At 43.3% G+C, this 19,080-nt stretch overlaps 1 protein-coding gene across 2 annotated transcripts in view; it reads left to right on the top strand.

Moving 5' to 3' along the window:
* Positions 1 to 11,691: 11,691 nt before the first annotated feature.
* Positions 11,692 to 19,080, top strand: part of PRRC2A (proline rich coiled-coil 2A) — a 34,614-nt gene continuing 27,225 nt past the window's right edge. For both annotated transcript variants that reach the window (XM_075186582.1, XM_075186581.1), the window contains exon 1: positions 11,692 to 11,836. The gene's annotated coding sequence lies outside the window, so the exon portion shown is untranslated. The remainder of the gene's footprint in view (positions 11,837 to 19,080) is intronic.

Here is a 19,080-nt window from a genome sequence, read left to right as displayed (position 1 = left end):
AAACTGTAAATCGCAATATGGCTGTCATGTTACTATCAGTGCTCTGAGCGCCCTCTAGTGGCCAACAAGGTGCAGCATTATAAGTGAGAGGGAGATTCCTTATACATTTACTTAGCCTAAATTTAGGCATCTCTTGAAAAATGCTGTTCAAAAATATATTTTTCATCTGTAAGGCAGATACATGTAACTTTCATAATCATTACATCAATAAAATATTACCCTGTAGTCATTTTTAGCCTTGGTTTAAGACTATGTTATGTTGCAACAAAATATTTGCCTGATCCTATATCTACCTCTGACTTTCTCACTAAATTAACATGGGCTCGAGTCAGCTATTGATGTAAAGGACTTTGTTATACATGAATTCATTGAGCTCTGGTTAATTCAGTCAGGAAGTCAATGTTAAATGAGAGAGCAGATATAGATCTCTGGGGTCGGGTTACCGTGGATGAGTGGTTTGGAAGCCTATAGATTTGACTCAACAGCCTTATAATACTGGCTGTGGTTTCACAGTCATGAAAACAATCTGCTGTTGTTTGAAGTGTGAGGGACTTTGGGGGGGGGGGGGGGGGGAGTAGGTGGGACCTGATCTACTTCAGAGAATTCCCCACATCCTCCCTATATATGTCACATTGTGGCGGGCAAATACCCCCAGAAGTGAGGTGCTGCATGAGTAACAACTGAGATGCATGATGCACAACATAAAATAATGAAGGGGGAGATTGAGCCACAAGAGCATAGGAAAGTAAGGCGGTGGGGTTAGAAAATCTATACTAAGGGCATTTATAAAGCACAAAACGGGTACTATGCACACATAAAAGCAGCATTGGACCAACCGCCTGCCTCAGTTTGTACCTAGGTTTCCATAGAGGTGCATAAGATAAGATCGAGGCAGATACGGATCATCCATTAGGCAATCTAGGTTCCTGCCCAGAGGGCAGTGAGGGGCCAGATTACCTTAACCAGTGTTAATGTGTGTTGGGCAGGGGGTTATAAAAAGATGGAGGAGAAGGTGTACTGCCTAGGACCCCTTGGGGTCTTAGTAAGGCTTTGGATGGCCTCCTTTGTGTAAGAGCAGCAGTTTCCGTGGGAAGAATGGGGCAGCCGGAAGTTGTCCCTAGTGAGGGACGGTGTAGACACACCAAACCACATAATCAGGAGTGGAGAGGTCACTTTTTAGGGACAGGCGTACCCCTCTGCACACCCATTTCCTTGAAAGGACAGAATTATATCAGCTTAGAGCTAGTGGTCTAGGGGCAGCTCGGTGACTTAGTGGTTAGCACTTCTGCCTTACAGCATTGGGGTCATGAGTCCAATTCCCAACCATGGCCTTATCTGTGTGGAGTTTGTATGTTCTCCCCGTGTTTGCGTGGGTTTCCTTCGGGTGCTCCGGTTTCCTCCCACACTCCAAAAACATACTGGTAGGTTAATTGGTTGCTAACAAATTGACCCTAGTATCTGTGTATGTGTGTGTGTGTGTTATGGAATTTAGACTGTAAGCCCCAATGGGCAGGGACTGATGTGAGTGAGTTCTCTGTACAGCGCTACGGAACTAGTGGCGCTCTATAAGTAAATGGTGATGATGATGGTCTTTGGATCTCATCCTGTATTATCAGGACCTGTTTTATGCACCCACGGTGCACTTCAGCAAAGACTTTTCTAGGCGCACTGCAGCCAATATTATAAAATGTTAACACACAAATCCCATATGATATAAAGAAGTCTCAATGTCCCCAACTGCCACAATTAATGTACGCTATGGATGGGGCCAAACTCGGCAGCATTTTTCGTGACAAATAGAAAAATTTATTTTATTGAAAGGGTTGGTCCTAAGATGGTAGAAAGTCTGACAATTAAAGTTTTGCACAGTGCGCCTCTTCAGAATTTGCACACGTCTACGATGTGAAAGGTGTTTTCACGAGTTCAGAGGGTTATACTGTCCATGAATGTGGACCAGTCAGGCGCACTGACCGGTCTAGATGAGATATGCATTAGATGCACTTTGAGCATTTTACTATGGAGCCTCCAAAGTTCTAGTTAAGCCCCTGCTGAAAGCCCTTTGTCTGCTAATGTAAGAGGTCCATTGGGGGAGGGGTGGAGATGTCCGAGCACCCAAACGCTGCAGGGGAGAAAGGCCCCTGTCTTCGTGTGCAGGGCACTCATTTTGCTGTAAGGGCAAAAGGGGGAAGTACGGGAGGGACAACTGCACAAGGTGAGTGCACCAAGGGAACAGCCCTAGCCGCGGCTATACACATGTACGCGAGTCTACGACGGTGACTTCCTCTATCCCTTCCGCGCACCTTGTCTTATGACCCGCACCTGTAAAACAAGGGAGACAGCACAAAGACAATCCCTTTCCCAACACCCTCACAGCCCTTACAAGGGCTCCCTACCACTTCCGCCGGTATCTCAGGCGCTGGACATCGCTGGACGTCCTCTTCGTTCTTCGCCACCAGACTGAAGCAATGGCGGTGCCCAGCAGCTTGTGAAGCCGCGGGCACCCCGACGTCATCAGCCGTCGCCACGAGCCCTGATTGGCTCACGGCAGCGCCAAGGGATCAAATGGCCGGAGGCGAGCCAGGAATGGCTCGCCGGTCCGGCCACTGATTGGCCAGCAACGGGAAGGGAGCCCTGATTGGCTCGCTTTCCCGCTGCCACCGGGAACTGCAAGAAGAGAGAAGACATACTCACCGCTGGAATGCTGGATCGGTGAGTGGTTTTCCTTTTCTTTCTTCACCCTCTTCACGGGCAGCTGGTCCGCGGGGCACTTCTCCACACTAATATGCAACGGGTTCAAATGTACAAGGTCATGAATAATTATGAGCGTTACTATCAGGGTCGCAGCTGTTATAGAGCCCCTCAACTGTCACACAGGCTGACTTGACCCCTTAGAACCTAAAACTTGTATTTTAACTTTTGGGTGGCGTTCTCATTTAATTGCTCACTTGACGTCCCCTCCGTTTGTATCATTTTTAAATCCCACTAAACCTAAAATACAAGTTGACCAATATAAAAGAGCTGGCTGTGACAATTACAAACCTATGCGAGATATTTTCCTGTAAAAATGCGGACTTTAAGTAATTCCATTAAAGGACATTTTAGCCAATATTTTTGGGCTACACATTTGGGTTTAGTTGCTCCCTCATCTATGGCGCATTATCCTGCAGCGTGTTTACCAGCAACTAGCGAAAGGTCGGTAATGCGCCATGTGCATTTGTAGAGCCCCTTGTAAATATGAACCATGAGAAAATAACTCTGTACAGCAAAGACAAATTTCAAGTTATACTCTATGTATCCCCTGGACAGTTTTAGTTCAGGTGTATGTAACTATGGTTTGAAGCCTCCCTTACTTACAGTGCCGTTACCTGCCTACAGCAGCTAGCAGGTGACATCTTCACCGCTGCCTGATTCACCAAACGCAGATAATAAGCACAGATTCATAGGGAGACACGACATCACGGCACATTTATTGCAGGGAGAAATGTCTGCGATAGGGGCGTGTGAATAAAGGTAAGATGGTAGTTGGCAAAAGTTGAATTTGATAAAGCAATCACAATGAAATCGCAGGTAAAACATAAACACAATGCTGTGTAATAAAGTCTACTACAAATGACACAAAGATAGCCCTCATCATTGCATACTATGGGCCTGATTCATTAAGGAGAGTAAAGCAAAAAAAATAGTAACTTTTTACCTTGGCAAAACCATGGAGGAGAAGGAGGTAAATGTAAAATGTGAGGACAGATTTATAATTGGGGGAAGAGTATGTCCTAAATCAACTTGTAATGTCAGTGTAAAAAGCTATCAAATATTTGTATCCTATATGGAAAAAAAACAGCCAGTATTTTCCTTACGCACAAAATAATAAACTCAATTGCACCCCTTGTATTGCAACATGGTTTTGCCAAGGTTCCAGGTTACTCAGTTTTTTGCTTTACTTTCCTTAATGAATGAGGCCCTATGTATTTAAACTTAGAAGTGGTTTTATTGAAATTTAGAAGTGGCGGTATGAAAAATGTAAGTGAAAGGAATGTGATAGTTTTACAATGAAGGCAGTAGGAGAAGCGGCTGTATGGCGTACCACCACCTACATCCCCACTTCAAATATTGCTTCTAAATAATAATACATATATGTTAATGATGCACCTGGCCTGTTGCTGGTGCGTTTTCAGGAACTTGATGTTATTCACTAAACACAAGCACAGTACTACTCGGTTATATACAGGTGAATGATGGTAACATTGACTAAGGCAAAACGCCCGTTCCCGGAGGCTGAAGTAAGTGTTCTTTGCGTTTGAAGATGGAGCGGACAGGGCTTCGTTCATGGACATATCTCCCAGTTCTAGGCATGCCCAGAGTGATTTTGTATATGATACGCTAAAAATCGGCAGATAGGAGCCTTGATGAATCAGACCAAATGAGTTCAGTTTTGGCCATGCTAACTTTAAGTAAGCGTAAGGATTTCCAGGAGATGGTGGAGAGGCAACTGGACACCCGAGAGAGGAGGGAAGGGGAGATATCAGGAGATGAAAGGTATAGTTGTGTGTTGTCGGGATATAGGTGGTATTGGAGGCAGAGGGCTGAGGACAGAACCCTGTGGGACTCCTATGGGAAGGATGGATGGGGGGAAGGGGATAGAAAACAGAGAAAGAGCAGTTGGTGAGGTAGGAGATGAACCATGAAAGGACGATGTCAGAAAGGCCAATGGTGTGAAGGGTGTGGAGTGGGAGAGATTTCAGATATCACAGAGAAGTGTAGGAGGATAAGCATGGAGAAGAGACCAATGGATTTAACCAAGAGATGATCATTGGTCACTTTGGTCAGGGCAGCTTCTCTGGAGTGTAGGGGGTGGAAGCCAGTTTGTAGAGGATCAAGGAGGGAGTTGTCAGAGAGGTAGCTGCTGAGACGGTTGTAGACAAGCCGCTCAAGTATTTTGGAGGCAAAAGGGAGAAGAGAAATGGGGCGGGAGTTAGAGAGTGAGGTGGGGTCAAGATTGGGTTTGATCCAACACTGGATCAATATCCGCGCTAAACTTAGGGCAGCCTCCCTGACACATTGACTGTAGCTGCCAATAATGAAGGCAAGGGTAATCACAACTTTGAATTAACAGTGGCCTCTATGTTCCTGGAGTTGGTCTTCTCCTCTTGTGGGTTGCACCTTACTCAAGTTCTCCTAGGCGTAGGTTAGTATGCCTCCAACAACTGGCTTAGTCTCTGTCCTTTCCTCGTTGCTGATACCGCCAAGGAGAGAGTAATATATGCACTGCAGAGACATTCATGTTCCTTCCTCTCATTAGTTCCTGCTTCTCGGGCTGTTGGAGATGAGTGCAACAGGACCCCTGCTCTATAAAGCCCTGCTCCAATCAGCACAGGTAAGGGGTGGGAGTTAGACATATAAACCCATTTGTTGAATGGGACGTAAAAAAAAAAGAGTGAGGTGTTGATTAAGACAAACATGTAATGATAGGCCTGTATACCTTGTCAAGGTGCACCCAATTTGTTGATTGTATTTGTGATAGTGTGTAATGAGGTGTGTTGGGCTCGGTATCACAGATGGCTTGAAAATCATAGCGATTACTTGACATCATTTTATCTGAGCTATACTAATGTATTATGGATGGATGAACTGATGGATATACTCCCAGTTAGGCGTTACCCAAACCAGAAGCAAACGCCAGCAATGAGCTGGGGACATTCGGTCTCTGAATAAATACAGAAAAACGTGTACCTGACGCAGTAGTAGTTACAAACTAATGTTGGTGGAGCCAATGTCAGTGCTACTACACCCGAGCTAGTGTTGGCGTCTCTGTGCCATGGTGCCACGTGCTGCATCCTTTCTGTAGCTAGACAATAGTCTTCCTTCAGCACCCGAAAAATGTGGTCATCACTGCACCAGTAGCTAGAAGACCTATCTACTGTGACCTTCTAGCTACTTAAGTGATACTTACTTGAACTATGCTGCAAACTTTATTGAATTATATATTAGTAACCTAATTTATGCCCTTTACTTTATGTCAATCACTACTACAATCTTTATCTAATTAAAGACTTGACAAACGGTGCTACCAACCTTAGGTAAACAATTCTGGGCGCGTCGCAGATATCACTTTCTGCTAGCTACTCCCGCTTTTATGTCCTATATGAGATCAATTTATTTTTTACCCAGGGCGTTGCCCCCTACACATATCAACGTAACGTCTGGTACACCAAGCCTTCTTGTTGTCACACCCAAAATGACCTCGATGTCAGCAGTAAGGCTTGTACAATGCCCTTTCACTGGCCCAATCGATGAATGAGTGCCTGATTATCCAATGCACTCAGGGCCCTGTTCACCTTTCTAACTTAACAAAGAAATTGAATATCAGGCAAGTTATTGACATTCTCTTTAACACCATTTATTGCCAGGTTCTTTAGAGAGAGAGAGAGACTGTATATTATTCCCATAGATTGTAAGCTTGCAAGCAGAGGCCTCTTACCTCTCTGTCTGTATTACAGAATATGTTGTTGATGATCTATATATATGTATATTATATATTGTCATTTATTTATTTATTGATCCTTACTTCGTTTTTATCGGTCCCAAAAAAACACCTTGACATATCAAGATCTCATTATCATCATCTATCCAAAGGGATTAACTAGGCACCTGTGGCTCCTAAAAATTACTTTATCCCTAAAGCCGTGAGAACGCATATGCTAACAATATATCTTTATGACTGATTCCGAATGGACATTTCTTTTTTTAATGTCAGTTAAATGTGCTTTATTATTAATGTGCAATAATAGATAAAGCTTATTATCATAATTTAATTATAAAGTGCTGACATATTAGACAGAGCTGTACATTAAGGGGATCGTGACACAGAGGGCCTGAGTCATTAAGGAGAGCAGAGCATAAAAAAAAAAGGAGTAACTTTGCATCTGGGCAAAACCATGTTGCATTGGAGGTTGGTGGGGGTAAATTTTAAAATGTGGGGACAGATTGTAGTTGGGGTAGGGCATGTCCTAGATCAACTTTACATTTCAGTGTAAAAATAAAACTATCAAGTATTTGTATGCTAGATGAAAAAACAGCCAGTATTTAACTTATGTGCAAAATAATAAACTAATATGCACCACTTGTATTTTAACCTGGTTTGTCCCGGAGAGCATTTACTCCTTTATTTGCCTTACTTTCCTTAATGACTCAGGCCCAGAAGGTAGAGAGTGAGCTTACACTATAAGGTGCGGAGAACATTTGGATTGAGAAGAGACAAGGGAAGGTGGAGACGTAAAAGATGAACTAGTCATTGTAGAAATCGTAAGGCATGAATCTCCAGTCAGCCATGACTGTCCATCATTTACTCACTCTAGTTCCTCTTCTGGTTCTGGAGGCTTTTTCTTTTGTGCTGCATGAATATTCTTGTGGTCATCTGTAAATTCAGATTAGCTGTGTGCCCAGGATTTTTCTTTGGCATCATGCTTGTTGCCGGACAGAGCCAGGAGACTTGTTCCCCACGGCTCACAGAAGTTGTGGCGGCAGCTGTATCCACCAAGTAGTCCGTGGAGATCAACTAAGATGGCAACAGCAAAGACAGCTGAACTGAGATGGTATTCAGAAGATCGCCATACTTTGAGAAATTGATGTACATCATTCTGGTTTAAAGGTTTAGATTGCAAAGGTTTCTCATTCAACTATGGCACTGAAATGAGCAAACTATGCAATTCAAGTTTATTTCCTTTCTGATGTTCCCTGTTACCAGCTACTGGTGTAGTTTTTCTTTTACTTTAGATTCTTGCTTTTGTTCCTTTTTTACCTATGTAAAACCATTTATTAGAAAGTCAGCAGAACTCTTGTTTGGGTATATAACAGCCACTGACCCATGCTCTGTAATTTAACAGGTGACATAGTTTTAGTTAGAGGATCCAACTTGTGGTTGGTTACGATTTGTTTGAGCAATTTATGGCTGGGTGTGTTCCTGTGCAGTGGTAGAGAGTGTGCGAATTTACATGACTTCATGCTGCAAGAATTTTCGTCTTTCTGTACAATGTAGAATTATATTTTAACAACCATGTATTTCTTTAAAAAAACAAAACAAAAAAAAAAACAGTTGCTTCAAAGTATATTTATTGGGTTTTCAATATCACATTGACTTTTGAATACAGACTAAAAATAAAAAAAGACAATAGCAATCAAGCAAATAGTCAATTAAACACAGTGCAAAGTGCAAATAAAAAAAATTGTACAAATGAAACAAGTCCTTCAATACACATTTATCAGCAAACGAAACATACAGTCAATAAAAAAAAGACTTTGAAAATTTGATATAAAAAGTATAGCCAATAAAACACTTAACATGCAAAATGCAAACATAAAAAAGCAAAAAAAGACATGCAAGCAAAAGGCACTAAACTATGCAATAAAAAAAACATGAAATTAATAATTTGTCTCTCTGGTGCTCTCTCTCACTGGTGCCTGGTCTATCTTAGGTTCCAAGCTTTCCTGACCTGATTCTGATGGGATACCTGCAGGTCAGCAAGGCAGGGCATATCGTTCGTGAAGGTGAGAGAGCCAGGGTTGTTCCTTCCCATGGCCGCCGTGTGTATCTTGTATGTCTGCCCTCTGTAGCCAGTGCCCAGGATATGGGGAAAAAAACAATGCTCAACAGAGGCAGAGGCTGTGCCTTTTTTCTATTTCTCCTGCTGTGCAGCCACAGGTTCCTTGAAGAGCTCTGCTGGCACGGCACGGATCAACGGTGGCTTTTGAGCCAGCGTGATGTGGTCAGTAGATGTCTTTTTCCGCCGAAGCTGATACTCGTGAATGCTGCTGTAAAGCTGAATACAAAAAACTAGTACCTCCAGGGTGGTGGGAAGGTCCCGGCAGGTGAACTCGTCTGCAATGGAGTCCAACAAAACTCTCGGAAAGGAGGTGAGCAGAGACTCAGTGTTCCTTCCAGTCTCTGCTGCAAGAGTCCAGAATTCAATGGCATACCGAGTGACTGAGCCACTATGCTCGATCCAGGCCAGTCTTACAATAAGTATTGTCGGTGCAGTCTGGAGTCAAAGGTTAGGTTAACAAGGGCAAAAACTTTTTATTTTATCCATGAACAGGTCTTTCTTCTCGTGAAGTGGTGTGACCCAGGCCAAATTTGACACGTCCCACTTTGATCTGCTCTGTGGGGGACAATGCTGCTTGTAGTTCAAACTGCAGACGGATCTCAAATCCCCTGAACCATATGCAAGAAAAAGGCAAAGGTGCAAAGGCTCCTGGACAAAAATGGACACCTCCATTTGTTTTTCCCAAACAAACATCTAGGATTCTTTTGTTAGATGATTGAGGCAGCACGGTGGCTCAGTGGTTAGTTCTTCTTCTGCCTCACAGCACTGGAGTCATGAGTTTGATTCCTGAACAGGGCCTTATCTGTGTGGAGTTTGTATGTTCTCCCTGTGTTTGCGTGGGTTTCCTCTGGGTGCTCCGGTTTCCTCCCACATACCAAACACATACTGGTAGGTTAATTGGCTGCTATTATAATTGACCCTAGTCTGTGTGTGAGATAGGGAATTTAGACTGTAAGCTCCAATGGGGCAGGGACTGATGTGAGTGCATTCTCTGTACAGTGCTGCAGAAATAGTGGCGTTATATAAATAATGATGAAATGATGATGATGGATGACCAACAATCCATAGTGGGCAGCCTGTGTCTGAGCACCTAAAAACTAGGAAACATCAAGGTGGTCGAATCACCAGGGTGACAATTTTATCTGACAAATGAATGGTAGCAGGTGAATTCTGGGAAATCAATGTTTTACATGAAGGAAGATTTGATTCTGCTAGTGATAGATACATTTTAGATAAGTAATTGATTATAGTCCCAACACCGTTATTATACTTACAATAAAATAGAAATGATTAGCTGTTTATTTGTTAATTATTTGTTATGCGCAGCAGCTCCGTTTTGGCAGCGCTGTCCTATACAGCAGCCGCGCAGGGGCGGTGCAAGGGTTCTCGGCGCCCTAGGCAAGCCGCCCCCGCCCGCGCCCCCCGAACACACTAAATTAAAAAAAAAATAGATTTCACTTACCTTATCTTCCTCTAGCTGCTCCTCGCGATGCATGCTGAGAGGGGAGAGGAGGGGGGAATAACTTTATTCACACTGTCTGTCAGTGACAGACAGTGTGATACCTCAGAGGCGCCGGACAGACTATCACATGATCACTGACTGACGTCAGTGATCATGCGGACATTAAAAAACAGCGGCGGCCGCCCCGCCGCCGCTGCTGTGCATCTCTCTCGTGCCGCTGAACCGCTGACTAGATTAGAAAATCTAGTCAGCGGCGCCCTGCAGGTCCCGGCGCCCTAGGCAACTGCCTAAGGTTGCCTAATGGGAGCGCCGGGCCTGCAGCCGCGGCGTTGTCAAAGAAGCGTCCGCAGCGGTGCTGTATACAGCACCGCCGCGGACGGTTCTTTGACAGCACCGCGGCTGCTGTATAGTACAGTGCCGCTATGGTGAGCACTTAGTTAGCGGAGGGGGGGGGGGTTCTGGGTCTCCAGAAACCCCCCCCTGCGTGCGCCATTGGAAATATAGAAGTGTTTGGGGTCATATCTTTACACCTGCTGTACAGTTGAGTGCAAGCAGTGGCGGAACTACAATCTTTGCAACAGGTGCGGTGCACTGGGGCCATGGAGATAATGGGGCACGCTGCATGAGGTAGTAGCGAGCTGTGGGCCCCGGTTCCCTCCTTCCCTGCACTGGGGCCCACAGCTCGCTAGTTCCGCCTCTGAGTGTGAGCTATTGGTCCCTCCGGCTAAGAGCCATTTACTGGACAGGAAGTCAGGTAAACCAAAATAACCTAAAATATTAATTATCCTGTGCCCTCATTCAGCTTTGCGCCCCGGCCGGTTGCCCTCTCGCCCCAGTTATGGTCCTATTTGTGCATTTTACTAGTAGGTCATTCATATAAGCCACATTGCTTTTTCGGTTTCATTGCAGCATCCATTAAATATAAACTCAAGCCATTCCTGACATAATCGTAAACATCACTAATGTCACCAACTCAGGGTGATGCCACACGTGCACCCCCAGTCATAACACTGCAACATTTAGAACCCCCCCTTCTCCAAGATTATGGCACCAGAGTGTAAATGAGACTATACGAGCTGGGGCCACAAACTTAACAAATAGAGGTGGACAGGTATATGGAAATCTTCATGCATTGAAATAATTTAGAAAAACACCTTCTAAATTCATTACTGCAAATCAGCATTTTGTTTCAAGGCAAATATCGAAATTATGATGGCGATTTGGGCGTTCTTCATGAGACACAAGACTAACCCATCAACAGAACTTTAAAGATGACATATACCAGCCCCGGGCGGTTAAAGGGACAGCGATAGTACAAGAGCCTGTGGCGTAACATAAACCAATCAACCTCAGGAGGAGTACAAAGATGGCGGAACAGTAACACGGAACAATAATAACAGCCAAACGTCTAAATTTGCGTTCCAAGCCTCGCTCTGGGTGCTGCATGTTTAGTGACAACGGAAACGATTGGCCGAGGGAAACCCAACCTCTCTATTATTGGCTCTAAACCGACGCCTCCCCGGGTCCTTCGACCAACCCCCTTTCAGTGTAGCGATAGATCCATAACCTCCAATCAGACAGCCTGGAATGCTGTGACGTCCGCACCAACGGTCTGCGGGCCTCCTTCCTCCATCTTGTCATTAATCCCCCTCCCCCATCGAGCTTACAAGGCAAACAGGGGGGGAAAGACAATCCGCCGCCATCCTTCTCCCGGCAGCCTTTCCCCATCCCGAAAACCCGCTCATCGGAACCCACTCACCAGGCGCGTCGAGCCCAGGTGGGTATGGGGGTCCGGGGTACCGGTCTGGCTGCCGTTGCTCCCCCATTAAAGCGGGCGCTGCTGGTCTCGTCCTAGAAGACGTAGTGTCGCCATTTTGTTTTCCGTTCAGTCACCTACATCCTAACACCCCCTTACTACATCCACATATTCACCCCCTTAGGGGCCCCTGACCCCCTTACTGGGGCCACATGCCCACTGCTCGCCTATTATCCCTCCCTCCCCCATCATCTCCATCACTTACCCCTGTGGTACCCTGCTATGTGCTGTTACTGGGGCAGTTACTGAGGGATACTGCCCCTAGCTAGCATGGGGGAGGGGGGGGCTTTACTAACTCAGAATAAAATGCTAATTAAACCCCAACCTTGTAGTGTTATCCATAAGGTTATCAGTATGTACCTCTGACAGGTAACCTGCATCTGCCTTGTGGTGTATACTGGAGATATACATGTGTGGATATTTATATTTATATTTATACACACACTCTGCTGGGGTTTATTTAGCATCATTTAATGTAATAATGTATAAAATGTTCAGTTTATTGTGATTTGTTGATCACTTAATATGTAATTTAAAGCACTTGTGACCGATTGCTGCTGTTTTGATCCCACAGCCAAGTGGAACATTTGTACATAAAAATCTCTATGTGAAATTATATATATATATTATATATAACACACACTGATTACAGTTAAATGACTAAATTCTTCTGGATATGGTGGTTTGATCTGACATTGCAATGCTTGTTCTTGTTATTGACATAAAATTATTTTTAGTGTAAGGTGGATCATAATTGCAGAGGAAATGTTTTGTCTTTTTAGATGCATTGTCTTTTCTTATTCTAGTTATGCAGGTTACATTGAATGTTATTCCAGGCAGTTTGTTATTATAATATACAGCATGCATTATTTGACACTTTTTTATTTTGGAAAATCACTTTTAAGCTATACATGTGTTTTAATCAAATGATCTATTGGTCATCAGGTGGTTTAAATAGCTATTGTGCACATTCCTATTATTTTAATTGGAAGTCTGTTGATGCCATTGGTTAACAGGTATTTACATTGTGTCCTGTAGCTAGGCACCTGATCACCGACTTCCTATTAGTATTTGACAGCTATTTTAAATACTATGCAGGAAACTTATGGTACTTTGCAGTGTAACAGATTATCTTTAAAACTGGCTGTGTCCATATTTCTGGTAATAAGTCGAGCGTTGGCTTGTATGGTTATTGGATCTTTTGATGGATATTGCGTTTGGGTGCGTACATTTGTGCATATGTAAAGCTGGGTACACACTACAGGAATTTCAACCAACTTTTTATGCCGAGCAATTTTACATGTGATCGATGTTCCGATCGCTCGGTCCATGGACTGCATACACACTAGCCTTGTTTAGGACGTTAAAGGGAAGAGCGGACGTCCCTTTAGCGACTTTTTACAGCCATGTTGTCCTGAGCAATGACTGTAATTTCGTACTCACTGTTGTGGATCGGTCGGAAGTTTATACACACTACACAGCGGAAACGAGATGGGAACGAAAATATTAAACGGTACGACCAATCAAATGAGGCGATAATCGTCCATTTGGGCAGACTTTCGACCGTGTCACTACACACACTGACCCGACTTTTGAACGAGCGGTCGTATGTTGGCTGATTGAGCCGATTATTGGACGAAAACAGTGTAGTGTGTACCCAGCTTAAGCCTTAGCGCTGTCCTATGATAAATGTCTATATTGATAGATTCTATCAAATCCACATCACTTAGGAACGGTTTTCGATATTATGTTGATCTCGGGCTAGTCGCCTTTGGCAATCTTAAGACTCTTTAGGGCTATGAAATTAAAGCCGCACAACCATTTAGGATGGCATTTTCCTAAGGTTTCCCCTAGCAGACTCCGGGGGCATCTATGTTTCTCTTGCAGCTGCACCCCAGGGTGAGATGGGGGCAGGGTGAGTGGGAGGACAAATAACAAGCCACAGTCTTGTAAGCATGGACCTTTATGTACGTCTGGCCCACTAGTCACTAAACCGAACCATTGGTCCCATGCTTTTGTAATAAGGTCCACTGTGTGCAAACAAGACTCTTTGGGGCATATTCAATTGTCCGGATTCCCCGTCGCATTAAAACTACTACCGTTATTATGGTAACTGGATTTCAGCTCGCGGCTCAGGGAGCTGAAATCCAGTGAGAAAACTACCGTAATAACGTTTTTTCTGCGCACTATTACTGGTAATAGTGCGTGGAGCCGCCGACAATTGAATATGCCCCCTTTAGATTATTTTTATTTCAGCTCAGCCTAACCTGGCTTTAGCTTTTTTGTTTTGACATGATATTTAAAAGAAAAAAAAGTAAAATTTTATTGTTTTTAATTTTTGCCTTGAGTATACATATCTGGTGTGTTTTACGGATGCAATATGACCAAACCTGGGGATAGACTTACTAAACTGCAGGTTTAATAAAGTGGAGATGTTGTCTATAGAAACCAATCAGATTCTAGCCGTCATTTATTTAGTACATTCTACAAAATGACAGCTAGAATCTAATTGGTTGCTATAGGCAGCATCTCCACACTTTCAAACTCGAAGTTTAGTAAATATACCCCTTGGTGTTTTTCCTTCATTATTGTGTATTGTGCAAACCAAGTGTAGTTGGTGATTGAGCTTTAAGTGAACACTCTTGCTGTGGTATCATGATTAGTGACTGTGCTGTGCATAAAGTAGGTAAGATTCTATTTAGGAATCAATATCTACAGCTCCACACCCCCATTTTGATTGCTCTGTTTCTGAAAACAGTTTCTATAAAAAGTCTCATGTTCTATTAGCAGACGGTTATTGAACACCGGGGGTTAGGAGTGATTCCAGCTAGGAGGTGTAAATTTGCAAACCTTGTTAAAACCATGTTGTGCATTTGGTGGGGGAGGGGGGGGGGGGGTTACATCTAAAATAAGTGACGGGATTTAGAGTTAAGAGGGGCATCCTAGCTCAACTCTAAATCACAACACAAAGATAAAGCTTCTCGGTGTCTGTGTGTTACTTGCAAAAAGGACAAATAAATTGCACCCTGGCATCACAGAATGGTTTTCCACGTGTACATTTGTATAATTTAGCTGAGTTTACTATAAGGCCTCCCCCCTGTGTGTTAACTAATGTATATGTCCACCTGTAATGTATGCTTTGGATGGCACAGTAATATAGACCCTGTGGGAATGTACACATTCTCCTGTACTGCTTTGCCCTTTAGCGTCTTCTGTGGTCAGATCAATAACCGCTATGCTGTATTTTTAGTAACCTGTTTATTAATCAGCGTTCAAGGTCTTTCCATAGTTTGCTTAAAACTACAGCGAGTATTGTAAATAGTGGGAAGTCCCTCTGCAAAAGTGAGACCACCTCTTAAACATTTGTTCACACGATGGTCGTGGACCGCTGGCTCTTCAGTATAAGTCCTGGATATATCCGGTCATCTAATAGAAGCAACTAACTGACTCGAAATAAATACAAAATAACATAGGTGAGGTTACAGGAGACTGCTCCCAATGTTGTAGTTAGAGCTCCCATGTAGGGTGACCAGATCAGCCATGTAAGAAATATATAGGTTACATTGCTGTCAGTTCTGAGGCATGCATAAGATAATACTGCAGGTATGTGTCAGTGCTGCCTATCATGGCAGCTATTATATGTGTGGTAACCCTAGATGTGCCCTCATTTTCCCCGGACACTGCTTCTTTCCCCCTAGAAGTCTGTAACTTGGATTATGTTCCTCGAAACCAGACTCACGATGAACATAGAATGGCGTTAATCCCATGCATGTTACTAGCGTTTTTAATGCCAGTATAACCATATAAACGCTATATATACAATAGAACACATTGTTTTTAATGTGACTTTTATGTTCTATCAATATGCGTTTACTGCCGGTAAATATATTGGAGTCAAATACAGAGACCTCCAACCACCTCAAGAGACTAGTAACAACGCAGGTCAAATGCAAACACAACACCAGTGTGTACCTGGCTTTAGTGTTAACGGTATCCCATGAGGTGTGTTTTTTTTGTTGTTGTTTTGTGGACTGAGTCGACTTGTTCCATTTCTACACCAGATATCCTGGGGTTTTAGAAGTTAGAAAACAGGATGTTTGCATACATTACGTTTGAATATACCGTTATTTGGGTACCGTGGCTTTGGAAGAACACAGGAATGTGTTTTCATATTTTGCTGTAAATGATGCTGTCATTGTGTGTGTAAAATAAATACATACACGCTGTGCCTGGAATGTGTAAGGAATGCACAACTTGTCATTGGAAAGCCATCGCTGCAGATGAACAGTCTGTGACTTTAGTACAGACAGTTGGAGTAGTGCTGGTTTACTTCTGCCTCTTGAACCTTACTTTGATCATCTGGCGGTTCTCGGGGTTCGTCTGCCGGCCAGTAACAAATCTCTAGCAACTGATGTCCCCACCTACACGGCTTCTGAAGTCATTCCATTTAGTGCCGTAAAAAATAAAAAAGCCTAGTAAGATATGTAAATAAATGATTACAATTGAGGCGATATCGAAAAACATGTGGAACAAATTTACTCACACTGACCTTCTACAAGCACGGAAAATACAACACGTGTTACTGTACCATTATTTCCTCTACGCTGAGATGAGATTTTTCTGTGACCGTGCTCTGCTTTCATTTACTTTTTAATTGTGTGGTTTGTTAAAATTTCAAAAGTCTATTGCAGCATACACTGAAGCTGCTGATCTGTCGGTTGCACTGGAGCTGGGTCCACACTACAGAAATTTCAACCAACTTTTTATGCCGAGCGATTTTACATGCGATGGATGTTCCGATCGCTCGGTCCATGGACTGCATACACACTAGCCTTGTTTCGGATGATAAAGGGAAGAGCGGACGTCCCTTTAGCGACTTTTTACAGCCATGTTGTCCTGAGCAATGACTGTAGTTTCGTACTCACAGTTGTGGATCGGTCGGAAGTTTGTACACACTACACAGCGGAAACGAAATTGGAACCAGAATATTTACCGGTACGACCAACCAAATGAGGCGACAATCGTCCATTTGGGCAGACTTTCGACCATCGTGTCACTACACACACTGACCCGACTTCCGAACGAGCGGTCGTATGTCGGCTGATTTAGCCGATTATTGGATGAAAACTGTGTAGTGTGTACCCAGCTTAAGGCATGTTAAAGGACTACTAAACCCCCAAATTATTGTGTTATGTGAACCATGGCAGTGAAATAGTTCAGTGTTGTCTTTCTATGTCACTGCAGTCTGCAAAAAAGTAAACAAGTTACCTAATCCATTACAGACAGCTGAAGCTCCTTTTACTTCTTTAGGACAGTGTCCTGAAGGAATCTCATAGAGGTCAATATCTCTGTCCTTTTATATAAATCCAAGACTCCCGCACAGTGCTTTTCTGCATAACAAGTCTGCAAAGCTGTCACTCAAACGCTGCCTGCTTATTTAGAGAGACACTTGTCTCCCAACATGTTAAGAGATATGAAGCCACATTTCTAAAGCCACTGCAAAGTAAAAACTAAGTATTTTATTTCTACACTGTATCCTTTTTTTTTTTTTTTTTTTTTTTTTTTTACATTATCTCTTTGTACTGCAGTGATCCCAGTGATGTAAAGAGTAGGCATGGCTTACACAGCACTCTACTGTTCATCGTCTATAATATAACTCTGGTTGAGGTTTTGTTTACTGGCATTTTTCAGTAGAACACTCTGACAATATGATTGCTTGCTCCCGTGTAGAGCAGAAGTAACGCAGTGCTGCTTAGGTATTTGTTAAGCGCAGTTGTTTTTTGTTTTGGTTTTTTCTGTGTTTGCATTACATTTTTATAGCATATTGTGGTGTTTTTTAAAAAAGAAATCAAAACATTAGGCTAACTTTCCCATAATATCGCATAACACACACAATTTCTTCAGTTTGGTTTATAAATGTTGGTTTTCAAGTCACTTTGTATTACATAACACGTGTCCTTTTAAATGTAATATTTTTCAAGTATTTTATGATCATTTATGATTTTTCTTCCAGTAAGACAAAGTTAGTAGAAATAATTCTGCAAGCTCACTGCCATGCATGATGGCCTAACCTTGCTGTGTGCCTTTATAAATTGGCTAGTCTGTTTGTTGGATGAAACTATTGCAGTGCACTGCAGAGCTATACAGGGAGCAGTGTCAGTGCTTCTACCAGTGAGCTAGCTGAGCTTAGTATTGGAGCTTTTGTTGTGCACGAGATACATTCTGTTTGAATTCTAGGATATAGGTTTAGTTATTTAGGTTCTATAATGGTTTATATTTTAAGTGACTTATTATTTGCAATGCAAGGTCTGACTCGCTACATACACTACATGACCAAAATTATGTGGACACCTCTTCTAATTAGTGTGGGCGGCCATTTCAACCATACCAATTGTGAACAGGTGCATACAATCAAGCATACAGCCATGCAATCTCCATGGTACTGAAGGGGCTCAGTGGCCATCAACGTGGTACTGTAAAAGGATGCCACCTTTCCATCAAGTCAGTTCATCACATTGCTGCCTTGGTCAACTGCTGTTATTGTGAAGTGGCAGCAACAGCTCATCTGCGATGCGTTAATCACACGCTCACAGAACGCGACTGGCAAGTGCTGAGGCGCCCAGCACGTAAACCTTGTCTGCTCTCGGGTGCTACACTCACCACCAAGTTCCAAACTGCCTCTGGAAGCAACATTTGCACAGAAAGTGTTTGGTTGGGTTTCTGTGGACGAGCAGCTGCACACACGTCTCAGATCACCAGGCACAATGCCAGACATCGACTGGAATGGTGAAAAGTGCGTCGCCATTGGCCTCTGGAGCAGCCGAAACTCGTTCTCTGGAGTAATGAATCACGCTTCACTATCTAGCAGTCTGACCGATGAATCTGGATTTGGCGGATGCTAGGAGAACACTACTTATACTACTGCCAACTGTGAAGTTTGTAGGAGGAGGAATATTGGTCTGGGGCTGTTTTCATGGTTGGCCTGGCCCCCCTAGTTTCAGTAAAGTGAATTCTTACTGCTACATCATACAATGACTTCAGAGAATTATAAGTTTGTAGCAACAGTTTGAGGAAGGCCCTTTCCTGTTCAGTATGACAGTGTCACCATTTACAAAACGAGGTCCATCAAAAACTGGTTTAATGAGTTTGGTGTGGAGTCCTGACCTCACCATCATAGAACACCTTTGGGACGAATTTGAAAGGGA

This window comes from Mixophyes fleayi, chromosome 9 (genome assembly GCF_038048845.1).
Source record: "Mixophyes fleayi isolate aMixFle1 chromosome 9, aMixFle1.hap1, whole genome shotgun sequence".
NCBI classification, from domain to species: domain Eukaryota; kingdom Metazoa; phylum Chordata; class Amphibia; order Anura; family Limnodynastidae; genus Mixophyes; species Mixophyes fleayi.
The sequence above is the reverse complement of the archived record's forward strand: the minus strand, read 5'-3'. Positions and strand labels throughout refer to the sequence as shown.